This window comes from Poromitra crassiceps (genome assembly GCF_964638095.1).
Source record: "Poromitra crassiceps genome assembly, chromosome: 1".
Lineage (NCBI taxonomy): Eukaryota > Metazoa > Chordata > Actinopteri > Beryciformes > Melamphaidae > Poromitra > Poromitra crassiceps.
In genome coordinates this window covers 129,185,677-129,212,215 of record NC_139623.1, presented here as the reverse complement: position 1 = coordinate 129,212,215, position 26,539 = coordinate 129,185,677, and the positions used below count along the sequence as shown (strand labels likewise).

The 26,539-nt window shown below is 44.0% G+C and overlaps 1 protein-coding gene across 1 annotated transcript in view; it reads left to right on the top strand.

Moving 5' to 3' along the window:
- Nucleotides 1–26,539, top strand: part of gabra1 (gamma-aminobutyric acid type A receptor subunit alpha1) — a gene marked incomplete at both ends in the record, with an annotated part of 83,250 nt that overhangs the window by 44,206 nt on the left and 12,505 nt on the right. The gene's annotated exons all lie outside the window — the stretch shown is intronic.

Genomic DNA, 26,539 nt, shown 5'->3' with positions numbered 1-26,539 from the left:
GCTAACCACCTAACGCTAGTGTTACAGTTCAGCATCAAGTGAAGAGGAAACATCCCACTGCACACGGTTACATCTAAAACATCCCTCAGAATTACAGAACTATCAGGTAACAGATGAAAACAACATCTTGTTATCAACTAACTCAGAGACTAGCAGCAGCAGCCGCGGCTTTAGCCCCCCCTGAAATTAGCCAAGCCCCCCCTAAGCCCCCCCTGTAAACTAGGCTAATACATCATAGTAGAAGTGAAAATTCCCAGCGTACTTGAACACCTATGGCTGTCTGAGAACCGGGCCGGCCCATTTTTTATGGAGGGGTTCTCACCCTACTGGTAGTCTGGGCACCTTCCACCCCGCTTTTTGTCATGGGGCGTAAACCACGGAACCAGAATGAACACCGGAAGGCAGTGCGCCAAAAAACATCTGTGTTGCTGTTAGCTTGATGTCTCTTCCCTCGATTAATTGTCTGATGCAAAGCTTCTGTATTGGCTTAAAAGATGTGAGATTGTGAATCCGCAATGTTTCTAAAAGAACTTCGGTATGTCCATCTTTTGTTTTGTTGTTTGCCGTTCTGATACTTGGGTCAAATTGTCAAGTTAACGTGAAAGTTGACGAGCTAGAAACGCTGCCATCCGGTCTAGGACGGGCTCTAGGCCGGAACCAGTAGGGTGACAAAATCAATTGTGGGCGGGAGCCAGGCTCTTTCTCGCCGAGAAGAGCCTGGTGACGCGAGGTTACCCTACTGGCAAGTGATTATGGTGCGTATTATGCCATGGTGTGATAGAAGGACCTCCCCCTCTGCTCTGCTCAAAGTGGCCTGCTCCATCTCAAAGCGTCTCTCTCGGTCCGCGCCGCGGAAGTTAAATTTCCTTACATACACATGTCAATATCATAGGTCAATATCTACGGAAAATGGACATAAAACAAGCGTCTATCATTAGTATCGCGCGCCTTTATATTGATCAAGCGTTTATGTTGATGGCTATCACAAAGGAGATACTTTATTTTGCTTTGTACACGGACTGGACTGGACACAGTGGACAGCACAGGACTCCTCAGATCGAGCGCACTGATGTAACTTAACAGCCAGGTAGGCTGCCAGGGCATGGAATTTATATTTGATATACATAATGGCTTTGTTAAGACTGGTTGCCTACTGTGCTGTTGTGTTTTTTGGCTGCCGTGCTCATGCGTGTGGTGTGAATGTGAACATAACTGTCGTTCTCCCATGAAAGTTTGTTGTTTTAGATCACAACTTCTGCGTTGGAAGTGGGCGCCTCTTTCAGGCATGCTCCGTTTGTAGCAGGGAACAGCAATACTGCGGTCACGCCATCCGCACTTTGAGGAAGCGTAGTCGCGCTATCTGCACGTAAAATCCATTGAGCGTCTACTTCGCTCTGCACGGTAAAGAGTGGGTGAGCCCCTCATGGTGCCTTCACGTATGCCTCGTACACCCAGAAAAGGCTACTAATGGCCACAGAGATTGTTGTAAACAGCACAGATAATGTTTTTCTTATCACTTTCCCCTGTTGAAATGCATACATCTGTCTTTAAGGCTACTTTATTGTTCTTCAAGACAACATTTTTAATAATTCACTGTCAATGAGGTTGTTTGTGGTGCCATTTGTCTGTCTGTATGTCTGTTTATTTGAATTAGACAAAAACTAATATGCACATTTTCATGAAACTTGGTGGAAGGGTGAAGCATGGACAAAGGAAGAAGGCATTACATTTAGGTACGGATCTATGTCAGACAGACGGGTCCCATTTTTATAGTCTTTGGTATGACTCGCCCGGTGATCGAACTCACACAACCTCCCAGTCTCAGGGCGGCCACAGTGAGCTGGTTTTGATAAAAGTATCAAAAAACGCCTCAGTCACTATACAGTCTTGTTGTCACTGGCGTGATTGTTATATAGTGCAATTTATCAATGGTTCTATTTATTTTTACTCTGGCACAGACTATTGATGAATGGATGTGCCTGTGTATGTGGCACTGTTTATTTACTGTACATATAGCCTATATGCAGTGATTAGCCTAATTTGTCTCTAAAATATAGCACATTTTAAATCTTTTGTGTAAATTGTGAATATAAACTCTTGATTTACCATCTAAATGTGTGTGCTGCATATAGCCTTGTGTAACTGGACTCATCAGTCTCAACATATACAGTGTGACATAGGGCTAAATACACAGTCAGTCTTCAGCTCATTGAAGCACTTACATGCATAATGTTGGGTTGGCGATTTGGCTCTCAAAGGAAAAGCAGTGGGCCCTCCTTGTCTAATAGTAGAGCCTAATTCACACCCTATCATATTATTATAATTTCTTATATTAGTGTTTCTCAACCTTTTTACACAAGTACCTGAGAAATTACCACCATATGAATGTACGAGAGGGAGGGGCCCCCGCGTACCACCAGTGGTACCTGTACCACAGGTTGAGAAGAGAACCACTGTCTATTTATGTAGAAAAAGTTAGCCCCCGCTGTAAATATTTAAGCCCCCCCTTAGCCCCCCCAGGCACAATTGGCTGGAGCCGCTACTGAGCAGCAGCTGACACATCTAATGCTAACCAGAAAGTTAGTAACCAACTAGTTACTGCGCTAGCAACAGTTGTTTGTTAATGTTATCATGTTGCGTTACAGATAGGTGCCTATAGCTCATTCAGTAACGTTAGCGTTGACGCTAGTGAAACTCCACTAGACTTGTTCTCTCCATCAAATAACGTTTTCTGCTGACATGCATCTTTATGGTGGAAATGACAATTAGTGACATGTGGTCGTAGAAAAAGCGTCAACCCCCTGCGCTGTCAGGGGGGAAAATACACCGAAAATAATAACGTTAATGTTACTGCAGCAACCCAGCAAACATTTTCATGTATAACGACCGTGTGCTGTACGTCAAACCACTACATCTAGTCAGGGTCTAATTATATATCCGGAATGGAAATCTTAGCGACGTAATTCCTCTACTTCCCCACAACGTGTCCAGATTCAACGATTTTTGCCACATCAAAAGAAAAAAGATACGACCTCATCGGTTCGATCCTGCGGCGCCCGCTTCGCAGTCCTGTGTCTTATCCATTAGGCCACGGAATTAGTTAAAAATAGTATGGATTTGGTCATATATAGAGATACTTAACATTGAGAACTTGGCATTTTGACATGACGGTCCTTACTGGAAGTTGCATTGATAGGCTAGCTGCCTCGCTAATTCTGTTTCATGATTTCAACCAGCGATGAGACAGATATATTTATATCATTTACGATAATGTAACCAACGTGACTTGACCATTTTAGCAGACAGCATAGCACATCCAAAACCCACAACACTGAGTTACGGCAAGAGAAATGGGACAATACACCACAGGATTCAGGAAGTTTGTGATAAATACAAGCCCATAGCAAGAGACACTTGCACTTATATGACATAAACGTGTTTTCATATTAAAAAAGAAAAGGACATGGAGTGCATGTCATACTGTGACTATCTGATCACACAACAGGTAAATTGTCAATCAAATGTCATTTTATTCAACAAAAACACAAAAGACACCTACATGTGGTGTTTTCAAAGCAATATGAGATCAATATTTTTTGTTTTGAAGTGAGAGTCTAAACGTTACTTTGGAGGAACGTGGAGAGAACGTCAGACTTAGATGGTAGATGCCAAACCACAATTCTATCGTCTGGTGACGTCGCGGTCAAGACGATGTTTGCTGGGAAACGTTTGAGCGTGTCTGTGTTAGCAAGTTTTACCTGTCCAATAAAATACAACTCCGCATCGCGCATGTTTTCAAAGTTCCTCCACCTTTGCAGTAATAAATTAACTCCAATTCTCACAATAACAAACTTCTTCAGTCCAATGCTGTCATTAGGGATAATTTAACGTTAGGAACTAACGCTGTCTGAGAGGCAGATCTGCAACAGTGTTTTGTTTAGCGTTACATGGAGTGGCTTTGCAGGGTCGCGTTCAGCGGGCCGAAAACATAGCACAACGTAGCAAAACATTTATCAGCGAACATAGTGGTGCATTGAAACAGGCAAGGAAACATGACGTTCAACCTGGAAACCGTAGCAATACATTTTCAAACTTATTGTGGCTTGAACATAGCCCAGGAGAATCATTTGGACGTCCGGTCGGAATTTTTCAAAATAAAAGCTTTCATTCAAACTCAATACAATACACATTGAAAATATACAAAGGGGCTTTAATTTTGGTATTTTTCACATTTCATATCTGGCTCCAATAGACGGAAATCCGTCGTAGCGACGGAGAACTTTAATCCTTGCGTTCTACGGATTGTTTTTATAGCTAAAATCTGAAGACGATGTGGACTAGTTCCAGATGTGGTCACACCCTGATCACAACACGTTTACAACTTGCATTAACATGTGTTTTTCCTTATATCCAGATAATTGATCTGGATACAGATCACAATTTAATGTCAGGTGTAAATGTGGTCTTCGTAGTCCGTTTATTATTGAGTCTGTGGCCTGCCTTGCTCCTGCCTCTCCTCCTCCACGCTCCCTTCGGTACGTTTTTTATTTTATTTTATTTTTTATTTTTTACCTTTACTTATTCAGGGGGGTCTCACTGAGAGCAATGGTCTCTTTTTCAGGAGTGCCCTGTTCACATTCACACAGATATTCACACCTGGAAGCTGACCTGTATAACCATAGTCTGATCTGGTGGCCACTGAGCAGCTCCACTGGAGCGGTTGGGGTTAAGGGCCTTGCTCAAGGGCACCTCAGTGGTGGTAATGAGGGAGGGGCAAGCTCTGCCTTTTCATTTTCCCCATCCAGATTTATCCTGCCGGTCCCGGGGATTGAACAAGACGACCTTCCACTGCCCAACGGTTTAATATGTACAACCGAAAACAGACTCACCATCTCCAGTAGTGTTGCATGGCGTGCTGGTGCTAGCAGGTGTCGTCGGCTCTTGCTCACTGGAACAGTGCTGCTTGCTATCTTGTCTTTCTTTCTTTCTTTCTTTCTTCCTTTCTTTCTTTCTTTCTTTCTTACTCAGCTGCTTCTTTCAGTTTTCGATTCTGAAACCCACCTTTGTGTTTGTACACATCTCTCTTAAGTGCTGTCTTAATTCTCACCATAAGCCATAATTCCAGGCAGCTCTTAGTTTGGTTAAAGACAAAATATGGTATTTTTTTTATGTATGTTACAGTAACACATGGGCAGTTCAGCTTAAAATGTATTTCCCCAGCAGAGACACTTTCAAACCACTCTCTTCAAACAGCTCACCAAGGCTAACCATGGCACACCAAACGAACATTCTCAAACAAACACAAACAAACACGAACAAACACGAACAAAGACAAATGTTCGTTTGGTGTGCCATAGCTGTCTGTCCTTGTCTGTTCGTGTTCGACGATGTTCGGTGATGTTCGCCCGGATTCAACATGTTCAATCCGTGCTTGTTCGGTGTTCGGTGTTCGCGGTCGTCTGGTCAGAGCCTCCTCTAAACTAACGTTACACGCGACGCAGCAAACACACGTTTCTCTGCCATGTGCCATCACACTGGGCATCAACACTAGCGGGAGACTTATCACATGCACTCCCGCAAATAAGTAATGTTATGCGCAGCAAGGTTACGTCATTATATCTTACCGAGAGGCAGAGAGAGAACATCCATGATCGCTAACAGCGAGCTATGCTAATAACTAGCTAGCCATTCAGAAACGCATGTAAACAGCCGTGTGATTAGTGAACGTCAGTTAAATAAGGAGAGAGCTGCAGGTGCTTATGCAGAACTAGTGCACGATTAAGTGCACAGTGGGTAATGACCCGCTGTGATGAAGAATATAGCGAGATTAACAAGGTTGATAGCAAAACACTGTCGGCTGCCATCAGCAGCACCTCCAGGCTTCAACTAGCGTAGCCTGTCACATGACGCCTTCATGGTCCCTCAATAAAGTCTGCAGAAAGAAGCACGTTACCTCTCCACTCTCTCAAGAAGCGTCACGTGAGTGTGGCGTTTAAGGCCATCTGTCGCTACAAAATAAATAAACTGGGTATATCATTGTATTACTCGACAGACATGTAACTAACTTTGCCAGTCTGAGCCATCTTCTATGTGCTGCCTGTAACACAGTGCAGTTTATATTTTTCTGGTGTTTCTTTTTTACATGTTTGGGACAGGCAAATGTCTCAAAATGTTTTATTTTTTTGTAAAGATAATTTTATTTCAAATTGTTTTATTTATTTAGTTTTAATATATTTTAAATTGTAACATATTTCATGTATTTTAGTCTGTGATACGTGAAACTGTGGCATTTTTGTCCAATCATACCGTCAAAAAACTCATGCCGGCACATCCCTAGATACCTCTTGTTTATTATATCGCAATCACAATCGCAAATCGCAATATTGTCCACCATAATCGCTAATCGCATTTGGTCAGCTTCTTCTTCTTTGGTGTTTTACGGCAGTTGGCATAGTTATTGTTGCATTACCGCCACCATTTGGCTGAAATTAGAACAACTGTTGTGCTGAATATGTTTGGTCGGTGTGCCATGCTTTCAAACAATCTCCAACATCTGCCAACATTCACAGACAATTGTCTGTTCGTGTTTGTTGGTGTTTGTTGGAGAATGTTTGATTGGTGTGCCATGGCCTTAAGAATGAACATCTAACTACTAAAAAAACGAACTTTTTCTCTCATTGCCACAGATGTGAGCAGGTTTATATTCCAACACAATGTCCAAGGCTGAGACAGAATCCCATTAACATGAACCAATGCAGCATTGAAAACACTGTATCAATTTTATTTCACTATGAAGCCCTCCATCCTTCCTAAAGCCTGCCCCGTAGATGAATAGGCAATTAAAAAACACAGCAGTCGCTAGAGTTATCTTATTTATCATTGTGCCGATTAAAGAGGCTGATTAGTTTACAGCCAGATCGGTCTAGTGGAAAAGCGTTTGCAATTAATTAATTTGCAAAAAAACAACAACAGCAAAACAAAAATGAACCAACCATTGATGGTGCTGATATGGCTCGTTCCTCCTCTCTCTGTCTCTCTTTAAAGCCCCCCTCCAGTAATTTTTGTCATTTTTAAGATATTTCATGTGTAGCTGTGTTTTTCTCTGCTCTGCTAATTACCCAAAGTGTTCGCCACTGTATTTTGTTCACAAATAACCTTACTTTGGACTCAAAGAGTAAAAATTGTCTTGCCTAAAAACGGGTGCTGAATTCAGACATTGTTGTCTAACGAGTGACGTGTCATAGACAAATACAATATTTAATATTACAGTGAATACAATCTGCCATTAGTTTGGCCGCTAGGTGTGTTCTGGCTCAAAACGCCATGATAGTTACATTTACCCAATTCAAGTTATGCTCTTTCCATATCTTTTCCATATATGTCCACCAGCTTTGATATCTGTTGGCTGATTGTTGATATTTTATAACAATATTGTGGCTTCTGGACGAACATTTTGTGGTGATAGAGGCAGCCATACTGTTTCCAGTCTACCGGCTGGAAGGGAAACAAAGATCGTATTGAAGGCAGGAGCGAGGCTCTTATCCTTTTTGGACAACAGTGCTCCAGCCATGATGTTGCAGTGGAACAAGGTATACGCCTTCGGTTCTTACCAATAGATGATCTTTGGCACAAGTGATTAGACTGGTGACGTATTACAGCATGTGCAGCTTTGCGTTTCCAATGTACAGGCAGAAAAGTGGCTGGAGGGCTTTAAGGCCGTTTCTCACTGGTGCGGATTTTCGCGCGAATATTCGGCATGGAGATTCGCAACAAAATGTTTTAATGAGTTGCAATTGAACCTTGCACACCGAGGCGGAACATTCGTGTGGGGGTTTATTTTTCCGCACGGACTTTGACTTCCGCGGATCTTCGGATGCGGCAAGATACGTTTGACCAATGAAATCCTTTATTTACAACTGACGTCACATTGTAGTATGGAGCTGCGCTGCTGTTTGGCATGGTGATGATTCAATTTGTGTTCATAGCCTACTGTAACGTTACAGGCTATCTGCCTGTAACGTCCCCCCCAGTTTCGCCGTTTGTTTACAAACACTGATCCCTCGTATATCGTGATTTTTTTTTAAAGCAAAAGACGGTAAACAAAATAAATTACATGAAAATGCTCACCTCAAACACACTGCCAGTCGTTGTTCAGGGTCGATAGGTTTGCGGTAGTTTGTGTGTTTCCTCATTATGTGAGGGGCTATCATCCCCAACAGAGCCTCAAATTGCTCAACTCCCATTCTGAAATAGACTGCCTGAAGCGACTGTGATACAGGCGCTCCTCGACCAGCTGATGAAACTCGCCATGTGCTGTGCGCCTCTCTAAAATTGGGTGAACCCAGAACCTTCTTTTGCTCTTTCTCGTTTGTTTTCTCAGCAATATGAGGAGCAGGTCGTCATAACTGCTACTACTACTGCTTGACTGCATTGTGGTCTCTGCTAACTGTTTTTCCGCCGACGGAAAATTAACGTGGGAATGCGAATAATTCGCACCCGGACCTGTGTGTATAGTTTGCAATGCGGAAAATCCGCACGAAATTTCGCATCGCATATCGCAACGCATTCCGCACCGCACCAGTGAGAAACGGCCTTTAAGCTGTCAGGGACAGCAGCTTCCTCCTCTCTCTCTCTCTCTCTCTCTCACTCTCTCTCTCTCTTTAAGCTGTCAGGGTCTCTCTCTCAGGGACAGCAGCGCTTTCTTCTCTCCTCTTGAGAGCGATTGGCTATGTATTTATTGGCTCTCCCTAGATGATGTTTAGTGTATCTGCTCATTAAGGGATAACATCATCTGTGGGTGTGTGTGTGTGTGTGTGTGTGTGTGTGTGTGTGTGTGTGTGTGTGTGTGTGTGTGCGCGCACGTGTGTGCGTGTATGTGTTCGAGTGTGTGTGTCTGTGTGTGTGCGTGCACGTGTGTGTGTGGTGTATGTGTGTGTGTGTGTGCGTGCGTACACGTGTTCGTGTGTGTGTGTGCGGCACGTGCGTGCATGTGTGTTGGAAGGGAGGTTTAGGGTGTGTGCATACACATGTGAGCTTATGTTTTTGTGTCAATACCTGTGTGAATTTGCTGTTTGTATGTGTATGTGTTTGCTACGTGTATGTGTGTGTGTGTGTGTGTGTGTGTGTGTGTGTGTGTGTGTGTGTGTGCGCACACACCAGGGGCGCCGATTTATGTCTGTGCCAGTGGGTGCCCATGCTTGCGCATGCTTGCGCCCGTCGCCCAACCACACATCCCCCCCCCGCCCCCCCAGCCGAGCCGAGCCCGGCCAAGCTGACCCAAACGCGATAATGCTGCAGTGACGCAAACGCACACATTTCAGCACCATAGGAGATTTAACAGCGACCTACACACACACACACACACTTCACACACCACTTCAGTTCGACAGAACAAGGAACAAGCAAACAAGCGACCGAAGCACTGTAAACCACACACTCATTTCACTCACGAAGTACTTGGCCTCGGCGCGGCCACAGTGGCAGTAGAAGTCCCAGTCGCACTGGCAATGGAAACCACGCTGGTTGTTGTCGTCGGACTCGAATGTGCAGCTGTGGTGGAACTGGAAGTCGTACTCATCACGGTTGCACTGGTGGTGGTGGAAACCGCACTAGGTTTTGTGATCAAAAATCTCCTCATTTTGTTTTGGCTAGTTGTTGAGATGTCAGTCTGTCACTCTCGTAGTGAAGTGGTAGTGAGTAGGGAGTGGTTTGGGATTGGGCCTCTGTCTGAGATACCGCTCAAGTGTGTTTACGTCACTACGTCAGGGTCACGTAGAGTGCACTGACTCATGCAGCCAATCAGATTAACGGGCTATGTTTTGATCAACTCGTCTTGCAACCCGGGGCCGCCGGCGGGCCTCGGGCGGGTGGAGTTTGCTATCAAATCAATGTAAAATGACTCGACCCCACCCAGCCACAGCCCAGAGCCCAGAGCCGAGCATCCACGGGGAAATGAGGGGAGTGAGAGAGAGAAGATGCCTATCTGCCTGTGGCACAGTCAGATAGGCATCTATCTCTCTCTCTCTCTCTCTCCCCTCATTTCCCGGTGGGTGCTCGGCTCTTTCCGTCGGTGCTCGGGCGACCCGGCACCCACGGTTTCGGCGCCCCTGGCACACACACACACACACACACACACACACACGCGCATGCACCACTGTGAGTGCAGATCTCACAGCTGTGGGAATCTGGTGTTGGCACAGTCACATCACTCCCCCACCGATTACTGTGTCAATCCATTTCTCCATTTATACAACAACAAAAAAGGTGGAAAGAGACCCGCATGAGGCTTTAGTTATTGCTAAGGACATGGATAAATCAATAGCCTAACGGGTGGATCAGCACTGGTTAGTTATTGCTAAGGACATGGATAAATCAATAGCCTAACGGGTGGAGCAGCACTGGTTAGTTATTGACAAGGGCATGGATAAATCAATAGCCTAACGGGTGGAGCAGCACTGGTTAGTTATTACTAAAGGCATGATAAATCAATAGCCTAACGGGTGGATCAGCACTGGTTAGTTATTGCTAAGGGCATGGATAAATCAATAGCCTAACGGGTGGTGCAGCACTGGTTAGTTATTGCTAAGGGCATGGATAAATCAATAGGCTAACGGGTGGAGCAGGACTGGTTAGTTATTGCTAAGCGCATGGATAAATCAATAGCCTAACGGGGTGGAGCAGCACTGGTTAGTTATTGCTAAGGGCTTGGATAAATCAATAGCCTAACGGGTGGAGCAGCACTAGTTAGTTATTGCTAAGGGCAGGAATAAATCAATAGTCAAAGGGTGGATCACTGCAGCACTGGAGATGCTGATAGACAGCCAGCAAGAAGAGCTTCACTCCTGGGACTGGGTGTTGAGGGACTCATTGGTGTCAAAGTTGTCACAACAGCCTATTCATGAGCAGACTTCACAGCACAAACAACACTACCTGGCCTGATTCTAATAGGATCCAATGATGATCTACACTCTTATCAGTAAACACATACTCAGCTGGCACTGATTGATCTTGTCTGTCGTCTGATATACAGTACATGTGTGAAGGAAAACAACAAGTCCATGGTCTCACAACTGTCTTAAACCCAATGTATACCAGATGCGGTACGGCTCAGTGTGGATCCGGTAAAACTGCCTGAACAGACTCTCACCCATCTTAATAGTTGAACAATATGCAGTACAGAAAAAATACACACCTGTTGTATTTTTGTCGGATCCCGCATGTGTCTGACAGATTACATGAGTTGTGAGTCTGTTCAGGCAGCTGCATGGAGCCGTAACGCCGGTGGACATAGGCCATTAGACATGCTTTCATAAAGTTATTGTCAGATATTCAGATGGTTGCTATTAATATATGGACAGTATCTTCTAATATGACCAGCCGTCCAGCAACATTTGTCAATGGACCTGCAATGTCCTTACTGCAACACAGAAAATACAGAACATTGTAAAATGGCAACGTTTTGAACCAATGTTGCTATGTTACAATTCCGGCTCCAAAATTGTAATGTTTTAGGTTTAGGGTTAGGGTCTGGCAAGAGGTTAGGTTTAGGGTTAGGGTCTGGGAAGAGGTACAGGTGTAAACGTCCCCAAGACACATTGAGATCTGATCGGCCAAACCACCTCCGGAGGTGGTCAGGGACACATTGTGACCACATTGAACACACATATAAATGTAATGTGTCTTCTGTTCTTGTCCTCCTTGACCTGTCTGCTGCCTTCGATACAGTCAACCACCAAATCCTTCTTTCCACTCTGTCTGACCTCGGCATTTCAGGCTCTGCACTCTCCTGGTTTGCTTCCTACCTCTCGAACCGCTCATACCAGGTCTCATGGAGAGGGTCCCTCTCCAGATCCTGTCCTCTTACCACCGGTGTCCCCCAGGGCTCAGTCCTGGGCCCCTTACTTTTCCTTCTCTATATAAGATCTCTTGCCTATGTGATCTCTTCTCATGGCTTTTCCTATCACTGCTATGCTGATGACACCCAGCTTTTCCTTTCCTTCCCCCCCTCTGACACTCAAATCGAGGCTCGCATCTCTGCATGCCTCAAAGACATTGGCGACTGGATGTCTGCCCACCACCTCAAGCTCAACCTTGGTAAGACCGAGCTACTCTTCCTCCCAGGAAAAGACTGCCCTCTCGCAGATCTCTCCATCTCCATTGACAACACCACTGTACTGCCCTCCCAAACAGCTAAGAACCTTGGGGTGATCCTTGACAACCAGCTGTCTTGCTCTGCCAACATAGCTGCTACAGCGCGCTCCTGTAGGTTCTCTCTCTACAACATCCGCAAAATCCGTCCCTTTCTCACAAGAGAAGCGACTCAACTCCTGGTCCAGTCTCTTGTCTCCTCCCGCCTGGACTACTGCAACGTGCTCCTGGCCGGCCTACCTGCCACCGACATCCGACCACTTCAGCTCATTCAGAATGCTGCAGCCCGTCTGATATTCAACCAACCCAAATTCTCTCACGTCACTCCCCTCTTCCAGGAGCTCCACTGGCTTCCCATCCCGGCCCGCATCAAATTCAAGACACTGGTACTGGCCTACAGGGCAGTACACCAGTCAGCTCCCCGCTACCTGCAATCGATGGTCAGGTTCCAAACCTCTCAGCGCTCCCTTCGCTCCTCCACCAGTGCAGGTCGCCTCGCCCCTCCTTCGCTACGGGGGCTCAAAAGTCGCTCATCCCGATCTCGACTCTTCTCGTCCCTGGCACCTCAATGGTGGAACGAGCTTCCACCTTCGGTCAGGACAGCTGAATCACTGCCGATCTTTCGGAAAAGACTAAAGACACACCTTTTCAGGCTCCATCTGGGCCCTTCTTGATCTAACTTCGTTCTCTCTCTTTCAAAAAAAAAAAAAAAAAAAAAAAAACTAACCAACCTTGTACCACTAACCTAAACTTGTACCACTGTTCCTTCAGAAGTTGTAGTTGTCATAGACTGTGCTCCATAGTTGATTGCTCTATTGCTGACAAAAAATGTGTTATTGTAAGTCGCTTTGGATAAAAGCGTCTGCCAAATGACGTAATGTAATGTAATGTAATGTAATGTGTTCTCTCAAACTGCATACAGCAACTCTATGCGGATTGAGAGAACACGCATTTTAGGTGATCAGATTGCAATCAGATTGCAATCTGATAACCCATCTTCTCATGTGTTAGCATCCATTTTTGGTGATCAGAATGCAATCAGATTGCAATCTGATAACCCAAAACGGATGCTAACACCAGGTGTAAATTAAATCAGGCTAATGTGGTCAAGCACTATCCGATTGTAATCTGATCACAGAAAATGCATGTTAGTGCCAGGTGTAAATGGCCTCTAAGTGCATGACAAGAAGATGTAAAATACTTACAAACTATGAGCACCATGTGGCTCCTGCATTACATTACTGGCTTTCCCTGAGGAAGCTAAGCAGGTCTGGCTGTGGATACTCCTTGGGTGGGAGACTGGTGGTGGAAGTGGTGTTGGAGGACCAGTAGGAGGTGCTCTTCCCTCTGGTCTCATGAATTATCCCCCCAAAATGTCCAGGGCAGAGACAGGGTCTCTGTCCTGTGAGTGAGCACCATCCTTCGGGTGAGACTTTAAACCGAGGTCCTTCCTGACTCTGTGATCCCATTGGCACTCTTTGCAAGAGTAGGGGTGTAACCCCGCGGTCTACGCGTTAGTACCACACCCCATAGGTCAGACTACACATAACTCCGACCACCCGCTAATCCGACCATTGATGTCTACGGCGAGTTTTATCATTGTAGTCTCATTCAATTCGTGTTAACGTAACGTGTTAACATGTGTTCTATTAATAAGCGCCCGGGAAATTAACATTAATGTTAAGACACCAATTTCACAAATACGGACGTCTGCAACGTTACTTTACGGAATGCGGGGCACCCGAAGCTCAATTCACTTCTGTGAGCAGAGACAAAGTTGAACTGTTGGAAAGGTTTTACTTGTACTTTGGGACAGGTATAACTCATTGTGTCATCTATTGAGCACACAGCTTATGACTTTATGTCTTCTGCTTGGGCGGAGTCTTGATGGGTATATAAAACTGATATGGAGAAATGTACCGCATTTTCAGCCAAGCAAGGCTTTTTCGCGCCCAACTCATGGTGCGCGGTCCCCAGTGCGGTCGCCCTCCAGCCTCACAGCCTATGGCATATTTGTAGTTAACTCATTGAGTGCCAGCCACTTTTGGAGAACGGAAGCTCCCAGTGCCAGAGTTTCAGAGCGTTTTCAGTGATTTCTCGAGGCCCACAGAATATTGTGTGATATTACTATGTAAACACCGAACACGCACAAAGAACGAGGAGACTCTCTTCTATCATCTGCAAAATAAAAGTTTATTGATACCATTTTCCGTTCTTTAGTTATGAGCCGGAGAAGATAGGCTGTTTTGAGCAAAAAGACAGGTTTCAAATTATAAGCTGAGATATTCAGCCTTTTGTGAAATGAAGCATTTCAAGCACATTCACTGACTCTAGCTAATATTTTCTGATGTAGTGACGTGGTGTAGTTCTGTGGAGCCTGCATGCCCCACCCCCCTCTCCCCCCCTCAGCTGCAAACTCCTCCCCACACGCACCCAGTCTATTTTCGGAGCCTCCGTTTTTGCGCCGGGCGGCTCCCGGGCGGCTCCCAGCGCGACAAGGAAATGCCAAACGGGACTGCAGGGAAAGGTTTGGCCCTTCGGCGTCGGGTGCTGCCTTTCTGGCGGGTAATCGCGTGGAGAAACTATATGCAGACAGACAGACAGAGGCAGAGGAGCTCAGTTGTGGGCGCGGATTGACTTCTGTTCGCAGCCAACGTCAGCTGCAGACAGAGCAATCTATATGGCTCTGGCTGCAGCATGCATCGGTTTCTCTTTGATCACGGCTTTTTCCTGCAGTTTTCCGGACCTTTCTGTAATCTGGAGAGCACTGTCGCCACCTAATGAGTCCGTAAAATAGGTTATACACCTTCAATAGCTCCCATATTTGTACAGGAGATGCCTGATGCTTTGATCCACGTCCCACCGTCAAAAAACGCAATTGACGAACATACTCGTCCTTGGCACTCTACGTTACTAAACGAAATGACGAACATACTCGTCCATGGCACTCAATGAGTTAAGCAAGTCAAAGCAAAACCCAGGCTTTTCCACACTTCTGATTCACCTAACGTTAACCCTACAACCCTGAAATACACGTTACCAAACGTTTTATTTAGAAGGCTGGCAATGCTAGGCTGTCATCAAAGTAAAACGTCACCATGTCTGTAAATTACTGCTTGCAGTTGCACTCAGAGCATGTATGTGTGTGTGGAGACCTAGACCTGTGTGCCTTGAAAATAAGGTGGTTCAAAATAAAGTGGCTAAATGCAACCTTTTTCTTCTTATGTTTTTTATTAATAAAAACAGGTAATTAAAATTATCAATAATTATCGATATAGACTGATATGAAAGATGTTATATCAATATACTTTTTAACTATATCACCCAGCCCTACTCATGATATAATATACAGTCTCTAGAAGTGTATGATTCAACTTTTCCCATGTTCTAATCTAGTGTAAAAAAGCAAACAAACTGAAAAAAGAAAAGAAAAAAAGAAACAAAAATCGCAATAAATCGTAATATTGAATCGCATTAATCGTAGAATCGCAATACTTAAGAATCGCAATATATATCGAATCGGCACCCAAGTATCGTGATAGTATCGAATCGGGAGATAAGTGAATCGGCACAGCCCTAATAATAATAATAATAATAATAAACAACATAAGCTTTTAAAACAATAAGTCATAAGAACATACAGAATTACAGAGCACAGGCTAAGCACAGGACAGTGTGAACAGATGACTATTTTTGAAACAGAGAGTTGTAGTTAACATTAAGGGCTTTGTATTCTCACTGCAAAGCTTCTCTTGCCTAAGGCGGCAGGTATAGTACAGTAGCCCTGCCAACCCTCACACAGTCTGCCTCACCTCGTCATTCATCACCAGACATCTCTAATTTAGTTTTCCCCAAATCTGCTTCCCACTGCCATATTTCTCTACTGGATCTTGACATTTGTCATCCCTTCGTCACTGTGGGTTTGTGCGCGGCAGAAAGTGTGTGCACGCATGGTGTGCGCGTGTGTGTCACTGAGTCTGCACACAGAGGCAAAAACCTTGTTAAAAGATATGTATCATATAAATCAAGTGTCAGTGCTTGTGCACACAGAGCTCAATCGAGTGGACGGGACTCCCAAGAATTGAGTTACACCACTATTAATCCAGTTAGAACTTTCCACATCAGTGGCTTTCTTCATTAGCAGCCTTCAAACTGACTCCCTCAAGTCTATTAGAGCAACATGTCAAATGGAGTCATTTAAAACCAGCCTTAGTCGTGTCCTAATGAATCAACTCGCTAGTGTTCTAAATGATTCCTAAATAGGCCCGTCACTAAGCACACAATGGGGAATGGGGCTTTGTTCCTCATGGAGGAAACAGGGAGGTGGGGAAAACACACACACACACACACACACACACACACACACACACACACACACACACACACAATCAGCTCAATACAGCAAGTAATAAAGCAACTTACTTTTGTGGCAAACACTCTAGTTGAAAGAGTTGTTGGCAAACACTCTAGTTGAAAGATTTGTTTCCATGGCAACTGAGCTTATTACCACTGTATAAAAAAGAGAAAAGGAGAAAAAAGAATCAATGCAATGGAGCACATTATAATGAAGGCTTGTGTAAGTAAGGGCTAAATGCACAGCGAGCGGTCATGACGTGAATCACTATTAAGGGCTTTGTTTCTATTATTACACGGTTATTTACTAAAGAGAAAGAAAGCTGTGTTTTTTTTGCTACGGGAATGAGCTAACCGTTAAATTGACAGGATTTCCCTTCTGTGGATTGAAATGTTCCAGGACCTCGGAGAGTGTTATCAGAACGGCGTACAACGGTCTGTTATACAGAAATAACAGACCGTCGAATCCCGCTATTGACCAATCAGAATTGAGTATTCGACAACGCCGTGTAATAAATACCCAATCGTTGTCTTCTAACCTGACGGTGCCAGACGGTTTGTTTTCACATAATCTGTGAGCGAGTCACTCAGGAAACCGTTTCAAAGGGCAGGCACTTTCAAAAAACACCTGGCAGGGGATTGGATGAACCATCTGTCTATCACGGGCTCTCTCTCCCTGGCGTCACACCAAAGCCCACCCGTAGCTCCCTCATAGGATGCTGACTGGTGCGAATCACTGGTGGTTTGCATTCAAACCAGTAGATTGGAGCGTGGCAAGATGGATTTGTCATGTGATCGTGATCTCACGATCTTGTACGAATCCAGCTGCCTCGCAAGGTTAGTTGTCTTCAGCCCATCAAAGTAAGCGACTGACTCACTGGAAAACAAACGGACAGTTTTCCGATCGTTGACATGCTTTCGGAGAGGCGGCCCTTTTTATCTCCAAAAAAGGTTTCGCCATTGCGAAAGATATTAGGTCCGCCATTCCAACATAGCATCTTCAGTTATTTAGCCTACAGGGGTGGGAGACGTTAGGTTCTGGGGGAGGTTAGGTTTAGGCGTGGGGGGTGGGAGAGGTTAGGTTTAGGGTTAGGGTCTGCAGGAGGTTAGGTTTAGGCATGGGGGGTGGGAGAGGTTAGGTTTAGGGTTAGGGTTAGGGTTCTTTCGCAATAGCGAGACAGATCTCCATTCCGACAATTTTGTCGGAATGCCGGTATTTCGGAGTGCCGACATTTCGGAATGCCGGGGTGTCCCCCAGCTTGACATTACTCTATTTTCACGCATCCCCCTATCCACTTTTCCATCTGTAGCCCTGTCTCTCCAAATATGTGTATCTCATGTGTGTATCTCAATGTTTCTCCCAGCCAATGGTGCTTATTCTAACCTCTATGGTTCTCTATGGTGCAGAATCTCTATGGTTGTCTGTGCAGAAGCTCAGGTTGTGAGATGCCTCTCTTGCTGGCTCTTCTATGCTGAGTGAGGTGCCCCCTTGGACATTGCGCACTGCTCCAAATGTCCACTTAAATCAAACTTCAAATTATTATTTCTCAAAGATGGTACAATCCTATGATGTATATAGCAATGTAAAGAGAGGATGTATGTCTGACCTGTACATTGTAACGTACACTGTAAATAATTCACCTAATGTTTTTATATCGCTGGTTTTCCACTACCATGCCCACTTCCATGATGATGTATCGACACGCCCGCCGATGCCCTACTTAGCAGTGAACGCAGTGCAGATCTCTGGCAGGAAAGACGTATGATGCTGCCTTTTTATGCAGTTGTTGTATGTAGCTCGTGACTAGCCTAGCTATATAGACCAGTGGTTCCCAACCTTTTTACACCAAGTACCACCTGAGAAAGTAGTTGGCTCTCCAAGTACCACCATATGACCGACGTTAAAATACAGTCTATTCAGCTATGCACAGTTCACGCAGGAGGCAAATTTATTCCAACCTGCAGCCTATGTGCAACCTGCAGCAGCTGCACTTGTGCTGGGTTGACTGCTGTCTTCACCTCCTTGTGCTTCATCGTTGCTGCTCTCCTCTACTACAGCTCTTTTACGATTCCCTCCCGTTTTGATCCACTTTAGCATCCCTCCTCGTCTTTGTTCACCACTTGTGTAACCATGCGGGGCGGGCAGGTAATTGTGCATGCGCAACAGGTACAGTGTCCGTCAGAAACAAATATTTGTTTCTAAATCTCAAGACAACAAAATAAACCTCAATTTCAATGATCACGTTTATTTTCATTCGTAGTATTATTTTGATAGATAAACATGTTTTACAATTTATTTTAAAGTTGGGTTTATTTCATAATTTAAACATTGGGATTCCAGGGATCAAGTACCACCAGCAGGGGGGGGGCGCAAGTACCACCTACCTTGAGAAACACTGCCAATAATATTAATAATTATTATTATTATTTCACTTTCACATGTTTGAAAACTACTACTAATGACCACCATGGATTTTGCACAAAAACTAAAAAAAACTAAAAAAAACAAACAAAAACAAACAAAAATTCACAGAGCCTTCCAAGTACCACCAGCAGGGGGCGCAAGTACCACCTACGGTACGCGTACCGTAGGTTGGGAACCACTGATATCGACTATTCACCTTATTCTTTGCCCATACATGGACGCTTCTGCATGACGTCATTTTGTAATCGTCTTTCCGGTTTTATACACAGAAGTAGATTACGCCTACTGTAGTCATTTTTAGACTTGCCAAAAACCTGTTTTCAAGCACACAAAAAAAACTGTTTTAAAGTTTTAATATTTTTCGGGTGAGAACGTAACATATAGGACGAATCAGCGTGACGTCACTTGCCACCCAGAAATGCGGAACCCCGCGGCAGTTAATAGTATGAGTTGTGCCAAACAAACGTTAATATTTGGGCTGTCAAACAATAAATTTTCTTAATCGCATGTTTAAAATGCCATTATTTTGCATTTCAAAGCATTTTTAATTAGATATTAATCATTCTTACCAGTGTGTCGTGATTGGGAATCAAATGAATGCAAATAAATGTACTTTGTGATCTTGAATTTTAGATTTATCTTCAATTCAATAGAAGTGCAATGTAGACAGGAGGTAACAATGTCTACAAAATGTATCTTGAATAGAAAATAAATGCACAATTGTAAACAGTGCCGTATACGCTCCAGAACCGATACTTCTGGCGGCAGCGCTGTGGAGCAGTCGAAACCCAAAATGACACAGCCGAAGAAGGATGTGTCTGAGGTAAAAACTTTGGCACTTCCATGTGAATAATGGCTCGGTATTGGAAACTGTGGGGTTCCTCTGCCTTTCCGACGCCCTGCCACTCCGAACGTTAACTTCCATTATTCGGACTGGCGGTCGTTCACCTTAGAAGCCGCAATGCCGACCTTAGGTTTAGGCGTGGGGGTGGGAGAGGTTAGGTTTTGGGTTAGGGTCTGGGGGAGGTTAGGTTTAGGCATGGGGGGAGGTTAGGTTTGGCGTGAGGGCTGGGAGAGGTTAGTGGAAAACGGGGAATATAGACCCCCTTTCTGAGTGCCGATATTTCGGAGTGGCAGAACGTCGGAGTGGCAGCACGTCGGAGTGGCAGCATGTAACCGGAAACTGTGTATTGATAACGTGTATATCGCGTGAAGCCATTGGAGCCGACCTCCCAGTGGTTAGAGGACCCGCGCATCCGAGACTCTGAAGGAAGAATGAGTGATGAGTCTCGCGCTAGCTATCTGGCTGCTAGCTGGCCGCTAGCTGCTCTGGTATGCTTAGCTTTTAGGTGAGAGCTCAAACTCGATGTATTTCGGTGATATTTTAATTCCGTTTTACACAAGGTGCAAACTACTGCTCTTGACTGTGCCATTTGGGAGTTTTTTTAAAGGGGCCCTTTACACAAGGACAGTTTCTGAAAGAAACGACACAATAGCGTTTCCTTCACACCTTTTCCTTCACACCTTCTCCCTGTTTACATGAGCGCTGTTGAATTTTTAAAACGCCGTAATGTACGTGCCAGGTCGCTAGGTGGCAGTGTGTCACCTTATTCTTTGCCCATACAAGGACGCTGCTGCATGACGTAATTTCGTAATCGTCTTTCTGGTTTTTAAACACGGAAGTAGAGTCCGCCTTCCGCAGTCATTTAGACTTGCCAAAAAGCTTTTTTCAAGCTAAAAAAACCCCAAACTGTTTTAAAGTTTTAATATTTTCGGGTGAGAATGTAACATATATGTGACCAGTTTATCAGAATAACGCCTATTGGAAATCTTTAACGAGCAGCGATGACCGGGAGCGCTGATTGTGATCTGTCAAACCCTACTGTAGTTAGGCTACTGGAAGTGAGAAAACACTGTCGATGTGCTTTTGTAACTAACATTAAATGCCGACCGGGTACAGCCATCGGCTCCTCGCAGCAGTACCGTTCTGAACATGTAACTGAAGTTGGCCGCAGTGTAGCTTAATTCTGAATGTTGCCAAACTTCATTCATACTGACGTTTTATTTGGTTTCCACCTCGCGCACGGCTATGGCGTAATCACGTGTGTCGCGTGTGCAGGCACGTCAGAGTTTCTGAAATGTGCCGTTCCAAAGCGATTACATGGAGCTCTCAGCCCCGCTCAGCGGGAAGCGTCTCAAACAAGTTTCACTCTGGAGGGTGGTTCCAAAATGTGTCGTTTCCTAAGCGCGAATTCGCCGTCGCCGTCTAAAAGGGAGGCACTAACGATAAAATAATTCCCCGTTTCCATAGGAAACGTCCTCGTGTAAAGTGCCCCAAAGTAAAACAAGCCATTTAGAAGCATTGCTGTCTTTCTCTTCCATGCCTCCACAGGCAGGAGACAGGAAATCACTGCGAACAGCTTGACTACAAGTACGGGTGCGACGAAGGGACAAAATAGCGGCATTCGATTAACGCGATTAAAAAAAAATAACGCGTTATGGTCGGCCCTTAATCGCATCGCGATTAACGCATTAACGCTGACAGCCCTAGTTAATATCTCAAAAACTATACTTCACATCGCTTATATTTTGACATTCTGAGTGAGAGCAGAAGTAGCTCAAGAGTTTGATGTATAATATATACATGCCGTGTTAAATTTGTGTGAACTGTCGCAGTTTAAAAAATGTAAACAAAGTTAGCCGGCTAGAGTCAGACACTCACCCTCGCGCCACTTGGGCTCCATACGGTTCTATTGCCGTTGCCACCCAGTGCCGTGGCTTGTTTACAAAAATGCTCCTCGGCTGATCCCTCGTATATGTGTTTAGTTTATCAGAATAACGCCTATTTGGAAATATTTAACGAGCAGCGAGGACTGGGAGCGCTGGCTGTGCTGACACCGGTCGGACTAGCTATCTGTCAAACCCTACTGTAGGCTACTGGCAGTGAGAACACACTGTTGATGTGCTTTTGTAACTAACGTTAAATGCCAACCGGGTACAGCCATCGGCTCATTGCAGCAGTAACGTTATGAACATGTAACTGAAGTTGGCTGCAGTGTAGCTTAATTCTGAATGTTGACAAAATTCATTCATTATTATAGTGACGTTTTGTTTTGAAATTGGCCGCCAACTAGCGCTGAACCGGAAGAACAAATACAATTGCGTGTAACGCGGAAGAGAGAAAAAGTGGGCGTGGTGAATAAGGTGAATAGCCCAGTCATTCCTAACCTGTGCACTGTGAAGGTATTGCAAGGGGGCTGCCAAATCATTTGCAAACATTAAAATTTTTGTAAAAATAATAACAACAGCAACAACAACAACAACAACAACAACAACAACAACAACAACAACAACAACAATAATAATAATAATAATAATAATAATAATAATAACTATGATGATGATGATGATGACGATTATGAGAATGCATTTCATCATTGTTGAATGATACGCTATTTAATTTGCAATCAATCATTCGTTAATTAGCCTATTGCAGACAGCCTCTCACTTTTAGTTTTGATTTCTGTGTGATGCTGATGGACAGCTCCTTTTATCGTTAAAATAAAAATTGCTGTGAGAACACATTATTTGGCCTCCGTACTGTTTACAATCAGATGTGGGCCACCAACATTTTTTGAGATTTTCAAGTGGGCCATGAGGTGGAAAGGGTTGGGAACCACTGCTATAGCCTATGCTATATACAAGTATGCACATGTACAGATAATAGCTTTAAAGCTGTGCTCCTCACAGGACATACTGTATGTATTACTTTATGACTATGATTAGACTTTTTGAGACTTGATGTTTGAGATCTTATTCTGATCACATCACTGTATTTCCATGCTTGGCCTGAGAATTGCTATCATACGGCTCAGTGGCTGTATTTATTTAAATCGGTATCTGCATTACCTTCTCCTGCTCTCTCTCTCTCCATCTCTTTACAGCTTGTGCATGGACTGTATAGATTTTCAATCACATTAACCACACTTCCATGTGCATTTGAAGATGTAGTGAATAGTGATAGCAATGTGAGCTAAATTGAGTGAATCACATCAAGTCACTTCTTTCCCCTTTCTCCCACCCCCCCCCCCCCCCCCCCCCCTTTGTTTATCATTCATGTTGAGGCAGGTGTTACTCTTGAACAGTCCTCCCAATCTACATGATTTTTGAATTAATTTAACAAGTTATCTACATAACACATTTGATGATAGAACATACAATGGAAGGCTCAGAATAGATGATGTTTAACATAATAAATAATAGCAGAATAAATAACAACATTGACCTACTTAGTCGCTATTCCCCTCTGAGGCCTAATGAGAGAAATCTATGACCATGCACACTGTGTACCTGTGTAAATCACACTGTGTAAATCCAGTAAATCCATCAGAGGTGTCTTGCTCATTTATGGCTAATGACCAATCATTTATTTGGCTCTGACTAATGAGAACATTATAATGATCCTTTGTGCTTCATATGTCACACCACCAACTCAATGCTTAAGCATGAAAGGAGAGTGGGAGGAGTGGGAGTCCGTGATTCATCACTTACACTTCGTCAGAACTGAGGAGGAAGAAGATGTTTGTTTTTTTATAGCAAACAGTAACATTTTGGGACAGCCGTAATTGCTAACCGCCAGTTGCTTTCACGATTTGTAGATAGGATGACCTTAGTTTCTCATACCAGATCAAAAAGTATATTTTGTGTCTGGCTTTGGGATTAGATAGAGGGTTCCTTTGTCTGGATCAACAAGGTTTTTTCTGTAATGAGGAAAGCTCCTGAGAACAAAGCTCACATCAGAAAGCGGCTCAGCATAATGGAATTCATTTAATAAAATAACCTCTCAAGATTTGTGTTTTCTGAAGTCTAAAATAATTCTTCAATAGGATTTTGAGAAATGGACCACATACCCAACGTTCTCATCCTTCTGTCAATCCGAACCATTCAAGCCAACAGACCAACCAAAGCAAGATGCTTGCGCCAGATAAAGTCCTGACAAATGACAGTAAAAAAGCTATAGATTTGAGACAATTACAACTTAAGGGGCTATGGGCCCTATCTTGGTACAGGCCTTAGGCGCAAAAACTGGCGTTAAACGAAAAAAACATGCCTTGCGCCTGCCTCGGGAAGATAGCAACATGGTTTTAGGCCCCGAAATGCGCTTTACGCCAAAGAGGTGTGGCGCAGTGCCAGGATAGGCCAGAATGGGCGTTTCGGCCTTAAATACCGGCCTAACGATATCTTCCGCCCTGGCGTTATTTAGCGCTTAGCGCTTTTCAAAACCAGGCCTATTCAGTGCGCCGGTTGCGCGGAACTCTCCTCTGCCATCTCTCTCTCTCTCTCACTCCCTCTCTCTCACGCATCAGACAGGCACAAAGCCACAAATGTGAAATCTCCCAGTATGCATTGAGGCGAATCCGTTTGACAAGAAATAGCAACCAAATCAGCTTAAATAGGGTAAGTGGTAGATCGAAATAATGTTTCTCTTAACACAACGTGCAATTGTGGAACATTTCAATATTGGACAAAATAAAATCACGAAATCAAAACACAACCCTATGTGAAACATATGTAATCCTGGTGGTATATATATCCCTCGCAGATTTAACGTGATTTAGATGAGTGACAGCCGTAACACGGTTCTACTGTGACTTCCTACTGTGATGTTGCTCCAATAAGACTTGGCTTACTTCACATTTAGTTTTACAATAAAAACACATTTCTGCAATGACTTTACATAATGTAGGCTATATTTATGTGCATCAGCCTACCTGTGCAGCAGGGGAGAGAAAACAATATCATTCTGGACAAACTTTCACCAATCGAATCTCATCATGACATAGGGATAGGGTATATTTTTCTAGCCAATGCGTTTAGAACATTCTTTTCACTTTGATCTTGCTATAGTGTAGCGTATTTACATGCTTGCAGTATTTAAACCGCAGTTAGATTGGTTTGAGAAGCATAATAATATAGAATAATAACCTATATATGGAGACAGACAGACGGGAATGAAAGGGAGGGGGGAAGCTCAGAGCGCTTGGCTTTTCTGACCGGACTGGATCGCTCATTGGAATTGGAGCTTAAAAGGGAAGCTTGTGATCCGTTTACTGCACTTCTCCAATTACCAGATTGTGCATAATTTTACGCTTAAAAGGCGTGGTTATTATGCTTAAGGGCACCTGTAGCGCCAACACCAAAATATCGAGTGGGCTGGTCCATGCCCATTAATCTGCGCTGCGCCGGGCGCTGGGCGCAGTTTATAGGCCGATGCAACGATAGAGCCCGATATCTTCCGACAGGCGCTATCCCCTAATGGGATCATGTCTATGTTCCCCGGGTTCTATGTTCCCCGGGTTCTATATTCCCCGTTTTTCACTAACCCTAAACCTAACCTCCCCCAGACCCTAACCCAAAACCTAACCTCTCCCACCCCCCACGCCTAAACCTAACCTCCCCCAGACCCTAACCCAAAACCTAACCTCTCCCAGGTTCTATGTTCCCCGGTCCAACAAAAACGGGGAACATAGGACCCGGGGAACATAGGACCCGGGGAACATAGGGATGACCCCCCCCTAATAGCGCTTCCGCACCAGTTTACCAAAAAAAAGCATCCCCACCTCACGGGAGCTTACTTGTAATCATTTAAATTTTATACAGAAATGTACCTGTTTAAAAGTGATATAATTGTCTGGTAGACGTGACCTCCCTGATTGCTGAGTTAAAACAGCCCCGAATGATGTTGGAGATGCAATTCTCGGCAGGGTGCGCATTTGTACGTTCACGCCACATGTGGCAAGCGCAAATTAGAGCCGTGCCAAAATCATCTGCGCCCCAAAATGCCTGCGCAAATGGGATTTGGGCGGTCTTAACTACCAGAATTATTCACAGGCGTGGCCAGGCAAGGCTGGGCATTACGTCAATCAAAACCAATCAGATTCCCGTCTGGGTTTGCGCGAGGCTGCCTCGCCGAGGCATGCAATATGCTGTAATTCTCTCCATAGTTGATTGTCTCACTGAATTATCTGCTAATACCCAATTTTAGCAGCATAATTTGATGTCCTGGCATGGCAAGGCTGTGCGTATTAGGGTTTAATATTTTTCCCGAAAATGAGGCATAGCGGGAAACGGGAAATGAAGAAAAATTTCCCGGGAGTCCCGGGAAATCGACCTTTTTATTTATTTATTTATTATTATTATTTTTTAATAAATCTATGGGTTGCTAATTTGATGCTGTAGTGTCTTATTTGCTGATATCAATAATTATTCTCATTCTTATTATAGGAATAAAGAAAAATTATGAATTTATGTTAACAAACATTATAATTTAAGGTAAAAACTTCATATGAAATGCCGTGTTCATTACATGTGATCGGTCTGCTGATAAGAACAGCCTCATGGAAATGTTATTTGACAATAAATAAACAGAATTTGTTACAGCACTTAATTTGGTAAGTGATATTGCACAATAAAAAAATTAAATTCGTTAAAGCAAGTTATTTTGCGTGTTTGAGATGGATTCCATATTCTGATAGCGTTCAGCAGCCTTTCTATAATAGCCAAACAATGTTGGATATCAGCCTAATAAACTAAATGGTCACTCAAAATTAACAG